The following is a 12018-nucleotide window of genomic DNA, read 5'->3' as shown; positions in this document are numbered from 1 at the left end:
ATATGTATATAAGCATACTTTTAAATTAATTTTTCACTCGTGTCACAGTAATACACTTGCACGAAGAAAGGCAGCAAAGTCAAATGATTAAGAGCCGTGATTCTGGAGCCAGCGTGCCTGGGCTGGATGCCCCCTCCCCGCCTCCCTGGATCTGTTTCCTTTTCTCTGAAACGTGGAACAGACTCCCAGTGCATAGTGATACGAGGATTAAATGAGCATATACAGAAAGTAAGTGAAGCAGGCCTGGAGCACAGTCAGCACTGCAGGAATGTTAACACTAGACTTTTTACAGTAAAACAGGGCAAGAGGAACTGTAATGCAAAGGAACAGTCTCTTGCCACACCCCTCCCATCCCCTTGTATCACTTCCTGGTGGCGAGCGGCTGCTGGTTTTTCTCCTGCTGGTTACCGGCAGAACTTCAAATAGGATTCTTTAAAAAAACGGATTTATTTATTTGGCTGTGCCAAGTCTTAACTGTGGCATGTGGGATCTTTAGTTCCAGCATGTGAACTCTTAGTTGGGGTGTGTGTGGGATCTAGTTCCCTGACCAGGGATCAAACCTGGGCCTCCTGCATTGGAAGCATGAAGTCTTCCCCACTGAACTACCAGGGAAGTCCCCCAATATTATTTGTATACAGATATTTCTTTTTATTTGTATACAGATATTATTTGTATACAGATAAAAAGAAATATCCTTTTTATCTATTTTTACATGTGCAATTCAGTGGCATTAAGCACATTGTTGGTGTTGTGGGACCATCACCACCATCCAGCTCCAGAATTTTTTACCTTCTCAAACGGAAGGTAAAAAGTGTGCACAGAGGGAAGCTCTGTGCTCTTTAAGCAATGGCTCTCCACTCTCCCGCCCCCAGCCCCTTATAATCTCTCTTTTATGTCTCTATGAATTAGCAGCAGCAGCAGCAGGTATCTCATATAAGTAGAATCATATTTGTCCTTTTGTAGCCAGCTTATGTCACTGAGCATAAACTCTTCAAAACTCATCCATGTTACAGCATGTGTCAGAATGTTCTTCCTGTTTAAGGCTGAATAATATTCCATTGTGTGTCCATGCCAAATTTTGTTTATCCATTTATCTTTTTGTGGACATTAGGTTGTTTTCTACCTTTGGGCAACTGCAAATGTGCCATGAACACGGGTATCTAAATACCCATCAGAGCCTTTGCTCTCAATTCTTTGGGGCAGATATCAGTTTTTTACGTTATCTTTTAATTTCCAGATATGTTAAATCAGACAGGTGGGGTCTTAATTATAACCAGCTCCCTCTCTTTCTACATACTCCCTATCCCTACCCCACACAGTTTTGATTAATAAAAAACCAGTGTTCTCTCTATTGTAACTTTACAAAGGTTGTCAGCTGCTGAACCAGACGTGCTCTAGTTCCTGGTTTGCTTTCTGGAATGCTTGCTTTTATTTTTTCTGGAGTTAACAGTGACATCAGCTTTACCTTTGCTCAGTTCTCCATGTACTGTCATCACTACATTATCTTTAATGCTCTGTGACACGTTTACCAATAACAAGCTCCACTGGGGCAGACACAGTTCTTTTTGTTTTGTTTTTCTTCCTTCTGCTGAAGCCTAGTATCCTCCTGCTCCTGTCTGGAGTGGGCTTTCCTTTGCACCAGGGCATCCTGTGGCTGTCTTTCTTTCTTCTGCTGCTTCCCTCATCCCATCTGTATTGTCTGAAGCACATTTTTCAGTGGTTTCCTGAGAAAAGGCACATGGGCTATAACACTGTTGAGTTCTTGCATGTGTTAAAAATAACCTGCAGACGAATGGATAAGAAAGCTGTGGTGCATAGACACAATGGAGTATCACTCAGCCATTAAAAAGAATGCATTTGAATCGGTTCTAATGAGGTGGATGAAACTGGAGCCTATTATACAGAGTGAAGTAAGTCAGAAAGAAAAACACCAATACAGCATACTAACGCATATATATGGAATTTAGAAAGATGGTAACAATGACCCTATATGTGAGACAGCAGAAGAGACACAGATGTATAAAACAGTCTTTTTGACTCTGTGGGAGAAGGCGAGGGTGGGATGATTTGGGAGAATGGCATTGAAACATGTATATTATTATATGTGAAACAGATCACCAGTCCAGGTTTGATGCATGAGACAGGGTGCTCAGGGCTGGTGCACTGGGATGACCCTGAGGGATGGGATGGGGAGGGAGGTTGGAGGGGGGTTCAGGATGGGGGACACATGTACACCCGTGGTTGATTCCTGTCAATATATGGCAAAAACCACTACAATATTGTAAAGTAATTAGCCTCCAATTAAATAAATTAAAAAATATACATTTGTTTTACCCTCCCTATTTGGGTAGATAGTTTGGCTGGGAATAGAAAGCTGGATTGAAAAATCACCAATTATCATAGAGGGCACCTTTGTTATTGGTTTTTCTTCAGTGCCGCTGCTGATAAATATTTATGCTACTTGAATTCTTGTTTCATCTTGAAAAATTTCAAGCCCACTATAAAAAAAACCCTGAAGAACAGAACAAAACACCTGAATACTCCACACCCAGCCTCATGATTCTCACTCCAGTACTCTTGCCTGGAAAATCCCATGGATGGAGGAGCCTGGTGGGCTGCCGTCCATGGGGTCGCTAAGAGTCAGACACGACTGAGCGACTTCACTTTCACTTTTCACTTTCACGCATTGGAGAAGGAAATGGCAACCCACTCCAGTGTTCTTGCCTGGAGAATCCCAGGGACGGCGGAGCCTGGTGGGCTGCCATCTATGGGGTCGTATAGAGTCGGACACGACTGAAGCGACTTAGCAGCAGCAGCAGCCTCACTATTGTTAACAATTTGCACATCAACTTCCCCTGAATTCATCTTTCTTCCTCCTGGTCAGTCAGTCCATCCATCCATCTAAATTTCTGTCTGTCTTTCTGAGTGCATATTCATATATATATCTGTAGGAGTATAATTTCTTTGTTGGATATTTGAAAGGTATAGGTGTCACAATGCTGCCATCCTAAATACTTCAGCACAGTTCTCAGAACATGGACATTCATCTGTATTTGCATAAAGTTCCCTGGTGACTCAGTCGGTAAAGAATCTGCCTGCAATGCAGGAGACCTGGGTTCAGTCCCTGGGTTGGGAAGATCTCCTGGAGAAGGAAATGGCAACCCACTCCAGTATAGTTGCCTGGTAAGTCCCATGGACAGAGGAGCCTGGTGGGCTACAATCCATGGGATTACAAGAGTAGGAAATGACTTAGTGACTAAACCACTATTATCACAGCAAGATATTCAACTCTGATAAAATAAAATCCAATATAGAGCCTGCATTTGAATTCCCCAATGGTCGCAAATCATCATTTATACATGCCTTGCTTCTTTGCTGACCCAGTCACATCACATGTGTCCATTGTAATAGACTGTTGGGGCCCTACCCGTGTCTTGAGACCATTCAGTGAGCTCTGGCCAACTTGCAACTGCCAGAAACTGCATCCCTGTGCAGGATCCCTGCATCCCTAATCTCTCTGGATTAACCATGAATTATCAGCCTCCCACTGACCTGCATTGTTAGTCCTGTGCTTCTTCACCTTCATGTCTCATGTCAAGGACGAGCCTCTGCTTGCCTGCTAGTGATGTCAGAATGAAGACAGGAGTAGATACTTGGCTAAATAGGGTGGGAAAGGGGCAAGGGTTTAATCCTTCCATCTATAGATTTTCATCCAGTTCTCTGCTTCCAGCCCCTGTTTTGCCCTGCCCCCACTTTCCAGAGTTTTTGTGTCTCCAGGTCTTGGGGTTCCCAGTTCTGTGTGTGTCACCTAGTTCGACTTCCTACTGGCGCCTGTGATGTAGGTGCTGCTACCTCGTTGCATCGGCTCCTGCTTCCCCATCTGTTTTGTATGTTCCAAAAAACATGCTGACCTTTTCTTTCCTCATTGTCTCTGCTTTAGTTCTCTTCATCCTTGTGGGCCTACACCTTTGAAAAGTTCCTTTATTGGTGGGATTCCAGAAGGAGAGGAAGTAGAAGCATGTGGTAAATTGGCCATGCTGATCCAGAAATTTGTCTGTAGCATATTTTTGATAATAATAATAAAAAAACCCTACTGTCTATTTAAGACTATTGAGCACCTGCCATGCACCTGTATGTGGGGGTCAGAGCAAGACCAGAGATGATTCCTGGGTTTATGGAGCTGATAGTCTAGAGGAGACAAGATAACCCATGACCCATTACCAGCTGTAATAGGAGCCTTGAAGGAAGGCTCAGGTTTCTACACTTTCCTGGGCAAACTGACTTGGTCTAGAGAACGTGATGTTTAAGATCTGAAGATGACTAGGAGTCATGGAGATGAAGGGGCAAGGTGGATGGGGGAAGAGCAGTTGCACAAAGGCCAGTGAGAACAGAGAGTGAGGTTTGCGGATGGAATGCAGAAAGGCAGGGAAAGACGGTGAGAGATGCCACCAGCGGCAAGGAGGCTTCGGACCTGGTAAAGGCTGCCTTTCTTCTCAGCATAATGGAGGCCTCTGATGGATTTTGAGAGTTGACATGGTCTGATTCAGGTTTTCAAAGCCCACAGGATGCAGGATGGCTTGGTGGGAAGGGCAGGGTATATGCAGGGATTCCTGGAAGGAGGAAGTCACTCAGTTGAGAAATAGTGTCAGTTACATCAGGGTGTTGGAAGCACACATTGAGAGAAGTGGATGGTTTAGAGAGATATGCCAGAACTCAGGGATGGCTTGGATCTGGGGAGCAGAGAAGAGAGTGGAACAAGTCTCCAGGGTGTGGAAATGAATGGATGGTGATCCTTTCACAGGGACCAGAAACTGCAAAATAACTAGATGTTAGAACTATCAGAAACAACTGAATTGTCCATCAACAGAAGAACAAGCAAGTGGATTGTCAGAGAGGCAGAGTTGGAGCAGCTATGACTTCAACCAACAGGAAAGCCAGAAAGTCAAGCAGACTAAGGAGAAAGAGCACGGATCATGATTTTAGAAAATAGGGTCAGGGTCATGGTCAAGGAATGGGTGATCAAGCAAAGGTCCTTCATACTATCTTGATCTCAGTTCTAAGAGGACAGGATTAGACAAGGGGGCTCAGGAGAAGGAAAATTCAAGGCTGTTGGGTAAGTTGCCTCTTTTAAATGTGATTACTCCATTTCCAAGGGAAGTTGGTTGTCCTTGGTGACCACAAGGAAGACATGGGTTGGCCGCCAACACAGGATTGTCCAGGTGGGTTGTACGTGACACCACTGGTCTGGAAGCAGGCTAGGCAGAGCCAAGTGGCTTCTACTCAGAAAGGAGCAGTGGGCTTCCATCAGATCTAGTGAGGAGCTGTGCTCTGAGTGGGTATTGAGCTGCCTCTCTGTTTAAGCCGCCCCCCAGGACCCCAGCTCCAGCGCCAACTTCAGCCCCATCCTGTTCCACCCTCTATCCGCCAGGCTTCAATGGGAAGCAGAGCTTGCTCCAGACAATTTAGCAGCAGTGCTTTATGACGGCACCGCTCACGGAGCTGTGGGCAGGCTGAGAGCCCACGTGGGAGGACAAGGCTTCACCTCCACCCGTGGGGGACTGAAGGGCCATGGGGTGAGTGGTGTCCTGGACCATGGTGAAGACCAGGACTGGGGAGGAGGTGGAGGGGAGGAGATGTCGCCCAAGGACTGTGCCCGAGCAGGAGGGAAGCAGGGAAGAGGCGTCTCGGGTTTTCTCTTCTTCCTCTTCTCCCGAGTCTTCTTGCTCAAAGCTGCCAGGAAGCCAGAGGACAAGAGAGCTCAGGTGATACCGCTGGCGGGCTTGGTCTTCTGGACAGGTCAGACAAGAATGGAGAATGGATCAGGGAAGAGGAGCAGGTGCAGAACTCTGTCTGAAGGGTCCGCATCATCGCCTGTGCTCTGCAGGGACCTCAGCTACATTGCTGCTGCTGGGAGATGCCGTCCCCGAGTGCAGCCTCACCCTGGGACGCACCCAGACCCCACGTGCACCCCAGGTCTGGCAGAGAGCCTCGCATACACCCACACTCAGCCTGAGCATGGAAAGTTCTCCCGAGGCCAAATGGAAATGGCTTTCGGATTACCCACCATTTGGCTGGATTATCTGCACCATTGCCTCTGTCCATTACTGGGGAGAGCCAGGAGGGGTCCAGACTGTCCTTGGAGTTCCAGGATGACCTTGTGGAGAGCTGATTACAGTCTGTGTGCAGAAAAAGAAAATGTTTGACTGTCATTTTTTCCCCTCACTCTGGTTCAGTGAAGCTTGATCTCTGGCCTCTGGCTGGATCCCGTATTGAAGAGCCTGTCATCACTGGTGATTTTTCTTGGAAGACCTCAATTCAGACCAAAGCGAGGTTTTCCATTAGCAAAGCTGTACAGAGTCCGTACTTGCATTTGAGGCTTCCAGGCTCTGGGTGGGGTGCTTGGTATCCCTCCTGCTCAGTACTCCTCAGCCCCCTCACAGGCCCATCACCTCAAAGTCACGAGAAGAATGGATGCCAACGCAGCCGCTGATCTGACGTCTGAGCCAAGAAAGAGAGGCAAAATCCAAGGTCAGGGCCTGGGGGAGTCCCAGAGAAGCCTGGGAATTAGGATGTCGTCCTGGTGGGCTCTTCAGTTTGGCCTGGAGAACACCTGCCTCTGCCACAGTCTCCTTTACATTCAGAGCCCTTACTCTCTGGACAGACTTCCAGAGCCTCAGAGCCAGTCCTTAGCTCTGGTCCTGCCCCCTCTGACTTCCTAGGCCCCTCCTTCTGCTCTCATCACCACTGAGGTCCCACGGGCCTCTTGACAAAATTCATGCACTTTGGGGGACCAGTAAGATATAGTCACAAAAGAGCTAATGTTTATTTACACCTAACTACATGGCAGGCAGGCTTCCCAGGTGGCTCAGTGGTAAAGAATCCACCTGCCAGCACAGGAGACGTGGGTTCAATCCCTGGGTCAGGAAGATCCCCTGGAGGAGGAAATGGCCACCCCCTCCAGTATTCTTGCCTGGTGGGCTACAGTCCATGAAGTCCCAAAGAGTCAGACATGATCTAGTGACTGAACAACAGTATATTTCTAAGTGTTGGGATTTTTGTCCTGCAGAGAAATATTGAGAGTATTGAGAAATACAGGGAAATATTGAGGTGTTAGCATTCAAGTGGCTTTTGCTTTAAAGTTTGACTTAGAGACCAGACAACTGGTAATTCTAGATATACTTCTTTTTAAAAGATATTTTAAAATGTGGACCATTAAAAAAAAAGTGTCTTTATTGAATTTGTTACAACATTGCTTCTGTTTCATATTTTGGTTTTTTTTGGCCACATATGTAGAAACGTTAGCTTCCTGACCAGAGATCAAAACCTGCACACCCCCTACATTGGAAGTGAAGTCTTAACCCCTGGACCACGATGGAAGTGGTGCACTTCTAGATGCACTTAAAATTTTTTGAAATGTCTGCTTTACTCCAACTGGACTGAGTTAGAATAGAGGTTGGCAATTTTTTCAACCAAAGAGTCCAACCACACTAAAATCCAGAAAACATGGTCAACAAAGACACAGGATGAAAATGCCTATCTTTTTTTAACAGAAAAACATGTAACTTTATGCTAATGATATTGATAGGGTGATTAATAAGGGAATAAACTAGATATGGAATTTATTAACTCTGGTCCTGAGAACTGAGACTTGATCTTAATCCCTTGGCCAGTGCCCTTGGGTCCTGCCTTGAGCCCCTTGTCAAAAGAAGTCGTGGCAAAAACTTTTCAATAATGGAGAGAAGGGCTACCCCACAATGACCTGATCTACATATTTAGGGTCTGATTCCTGAGTTGGAAGCATTGAAAGTTTCAGATTGTATTCAGAAGATGCTGAAGACATTTTAGCATATCCTAGCCTTCCTGCTTAAAGATCTCAGCAGGGCTAAGGCTGGAACTTGGAACTTCATTATTCCTCCTTGTTTGATTTCAAGATCTGACTCTTAAAAGTCTGGGTTAAGCCCAGATATCATGCCTCTGCAGATTTTAAGCTTTATATGATTTTATGTTCTGTAATGCAAAGCTTATTAAAGTGGATTCCATGGGAGCTGACAGGGGCGGGGGACTTTGCCTGCCACCAGGGTGGAATGCAATGCTTCTTTGGCAATGTGGAAATATTCCTCGTTCAGGCCGTGGGCCCTCTAGAGAATGAACCTCTGATAACACTGTGGTAAGCATCAGCATCTAGTGCAATGTGGACGATAGCCTGTAAAACACTTTCCTGGGACACATGTAAATTCATGATTTGAACATAGTCCATCTAGCACTCTCCACGCTCAGCAGACACTGCTGATTCTGTATGTTTTATAGCTTCATTTACACGCCCTTCTCCTAGTCTGGTTCTTGAACTCTCGCAAGACATTGATTTACGCATGACTTGTCTTGAGAGTCCCTTGTACTGCAAGGAGATCCAACCAGTCCATTCTAAAGGAGATCAATCCTGGGTGTTCATTGGAAGGACTGATGCTAAAGCTGAAACTCACTCAATACTTTGGCCACCTCATGCGACGAGTTGACTCACTGGAAAAGACTCTGATGCTGGGAAAGGTTGGGGGCTGGAGGAGAAGGGGACGACCGAGAATGAGATGGCTGGATGGCATCACCGACTCGATGGACATGAGTTTGAGTGAACTCCGGGAGTTGATGATGGACAGGGAGGCCTGCTGTGCTGTGATTCATGGGGTCACGGAGAGTCGGACATGACTGAGCGACTGAACTGAACTGAACTGAACTGTCTTGCTATACCTTCTTTTTCAGAAGTCTTGGGCTTCCCTGGTGGCTCAATGGTAAAGAATCTGCCTGTCAATGCAGGGGACACGAGTTCAATCTCTGATCCAGGGAGATCCCATATGCTGCGGAGCAGCTAAGCCCATGCGCCACAATTACTGAGCCTGTGCTCTGGAGCCCAGGAGTCACAGCTATGGAAGCCGGCTGTCCCTAGAGCCTGTGCTCTGAGACAAGAGAAACCAGTGGAGTGAGAAGCCGGCACACCCCATCTAGAGAGTAGCCCCCACTCAGGGCTACTAGAGAAAAGCCCACACAGCAACAAAGGTCCAGCAGAGCCAGCCTTGTTCAAATAGATAATAAGTTTTTCAGCTTTGTCTCTGGCCACAATAGCAATACAGGCTCATTATGGTAGCTCAGTCAGTAAAGAATTCAGCTGCCAAAGCAGGACACATGGGTTCAACCCCTGGGTCGGGAAGATCCCCTGGAGAAGTAAATGGCAACCCACTCCAATATTCGCTCCTGGAAAATTCCATGAACAGAGGAGCCTGGAGGGCTACAGTCCATGGGGTCACAAGAGTCAGACACAACTTAGTGACTAAAAACACCACCCTGGAAATTTGGAAAAGCCCAGTGAAGAAAATAGGAAATTCAATTAATCCTAAAATTTTGGTGTAACCTTCCATTTTCGTGAGTATGTATATTTTTACAAAAGAAGATCACCCTATAGAAGTGCTTGCTTCCCTTTTGACTGTGCGATGCAGTGTAAATGCTTTTCTGCGTCATTCTATGTCTTCATGACTGCATTGGGTTTAACTTTATGTTTCGGTTTTTTTCTCCAGCAAGTCCTGCAATGAACATACTTAGGGACACATCTTTGTGCAAATGTGCGGGTGTTTTCTTGGGGTAAATTCTCAGAAGTAAAATTACTAGATCATAAATATGGATATTTTTAAGGCTTTGGGGGAGCTATTGCAACCAAATCACTCTTTGCTGCCAATGGTAATTTTTAAATTCTTGGTCCTGATGCCAGTGCTGGCAGCATCGGTGGACAGTGTCTAAAATGCTCCTGGCTGCCCAGCGGGGCACATGTTGCCAAGAGCCGACCTTTGTAGATGAGACTCTGCTCCAGTGGTCCTTCGTTCCTTACAGATGAAATGGTCTTTAAGGGTGCGATGCTTCCTATGACTTTCTTTTAAAATCGATGGTGAAGGCAACCTCCAAGTGGATAGCACAGCGCTGTGCTCTCTGTTGCTCAAGCACTCAGCTTTCGTTCTTGTGGATTTTCCACTGAAACAATCTCATTGATTTCCCCTCAAGGAGGGCCTGTAGCTAATGGCTCCCTTCCTGAGAGTGAGACCTCCTCTCTAGAGGACAACTCTGGGAGGGTTGTGGCATTGAGAACTATTCTACCCGCTGGAATTATTCTGCCTTAGACAACGCCCTGCTCTCCAGAGATGACCATGGGGATCTTCCTGGGAATTGAGCGAGGGGTTTCAGCAAGGCTGTTTTTTAAAACTGGGGGCTGACTGTTCCTGGTGGCCTTTTTGGATGCCAGCAACAATTGGTCAGAGTAGGGGATACTGGCTGGACTGACCCCAGGCTGTCCCTGCACAAGCTGCTTTGGCCAATGGGAAAAGAGAGCTAATTTGCTCTAAGGGCCCTAATTGGCTGATGGTGCAATTCTGTGCCTACTATTTTAAGGCTGTGTTTCTGGCCCCAGCTTGGCAGGCTTGCTTGAGACATCTGGCAACAATGATCAGAAAGCCTCTTTTTTTCAAGGGGGCTCACCATCGGTTCATCTGTGGATTCACAAGGAGAGGCTCATTTAGTAGAGCCAACATGTTTAAAGAAAAGTATATTTTCATTAACTTGCCTCAAAGCAGTAATTAGATGTTCAGAGAACGCAGTAAAAATTTATTTCTAAATATTTGGCAGTGAAAGGTCGAAGGCAGCGTGTGAGTACGTGTGAATGCGTGCGTGTGTGTGTGTGTGTGTGTGTGTGTGTGTGTGTGTGCACGTGTCCAACATGTTGCATGTGTTTTAAATAAACCCATCATCTTCCCTCTAAAAGGAAGCAGGAAATACAATTGTAGACTTTGAAATTGAATTTTTAGCAACAGGATGTGTTTCTAAATACTTCTAATATATCAAAAGGAAAATGTGTGCTTAAAGGCTTTAAATTGTTATCAAAGCAATTGTGAAGCAAATGAGTTGCCTTTTATTTCATTATTTTTTTTAAAGATGGTGGTGTCTGAACACTGGAAACCAAATATCAACCAAGGATCAAAAGCAACGGTGATGTCTTTGCATGAGATGCAGCTGAACTTCGATGCTCCCACGATCCGATTCACAGTTTATAATCACAGTTATCACAGAACCATTAAAAGCCTATTAAGTTGAATTCCCACAATTCCTTGAGGGCAAGGGCAAAGAGAGAGCTAAATAACTTTGAATGTAAATGTAACACAGCGTTTGAACGCAGAGAATCTCTTTTAATTATGCCAGCGGAGGAAGATGTCGTATGGATGCGTCTCCCCTAGCAGATGGCTGATGGAAGAATACAACATGACGTCTTAGGAGGCTCGGGATGTTATGAAAATGATTTCTCTGAGCAGAGACTGGTAATGTGTCCAACTGTTCCAGTCTTCTTTCTGGGAGGAGGAGGAAGACATGACTTGTTAAACTGTGTTAACCGCAGGGTGGGTTCGCTGGACAAACACTATGCGGTGTCTGATCGAATCAGCCTGAAAAGAATCTTCAGTCCCATTCGGTGGGAGCAAAAGCCCAACAAATATCCAAACCGTTGTCATGTGAGAAATTTGATTTCATGTTTTTCCACCCTTCAGCGCCTTTGCTGACATTTCCTCTAACAATGCTATTATGTGCTGTACAGCCAGACAGTGCAGTCAATAAGCTGTCCTGAGACTTCAGATAAAACCGAGTTCTCATCTCCCTGCAAAACAATTAGAGGGCTCCTGCAGCCATGAGCTGCGTGCATAGCAATGCCGGCCTGTCCCTGAATCTCTGAGCCTATCCCAGACAGTTACACACCTGCGCATTAGGATGCGGTTCTAGACGGTCCACGCTCGTGTGCCCCTGGTGAGCTGGACGTGGTCCTTGCCTCACCTTTGTGAAGGAATATTGGAATCACCCGAGGAAACACAACACTTTCTCTCCGCCTTCTCCAGCACCGATGCTGAGATAACTAATTCCAGTCAATCTGCCCTCACCTGAAATGAGCTCTTCCTGCATGAATTACCCACATTCACCGCCCAGTTATCTCGTTCCCACAAT

This window comes from Moschus berezovskii, chromosome 12 (genome assembly GCF_049115385.1).
Source record: "Moschus berezovskii isolate FMDL1 chromosome 12, NW_MosBer_1.0, whole genome shotgun sequence".
Classification (NCBI taxonomy): domain Eukaryota; kingdom Metazoa; phylum Chordata; class Mammalia; order Artiodactyla; family Moschidae; genus Moschus; species Moschus berezovskii.
This window is presented reverse-complemented; position numbering follows the sequence as displayed.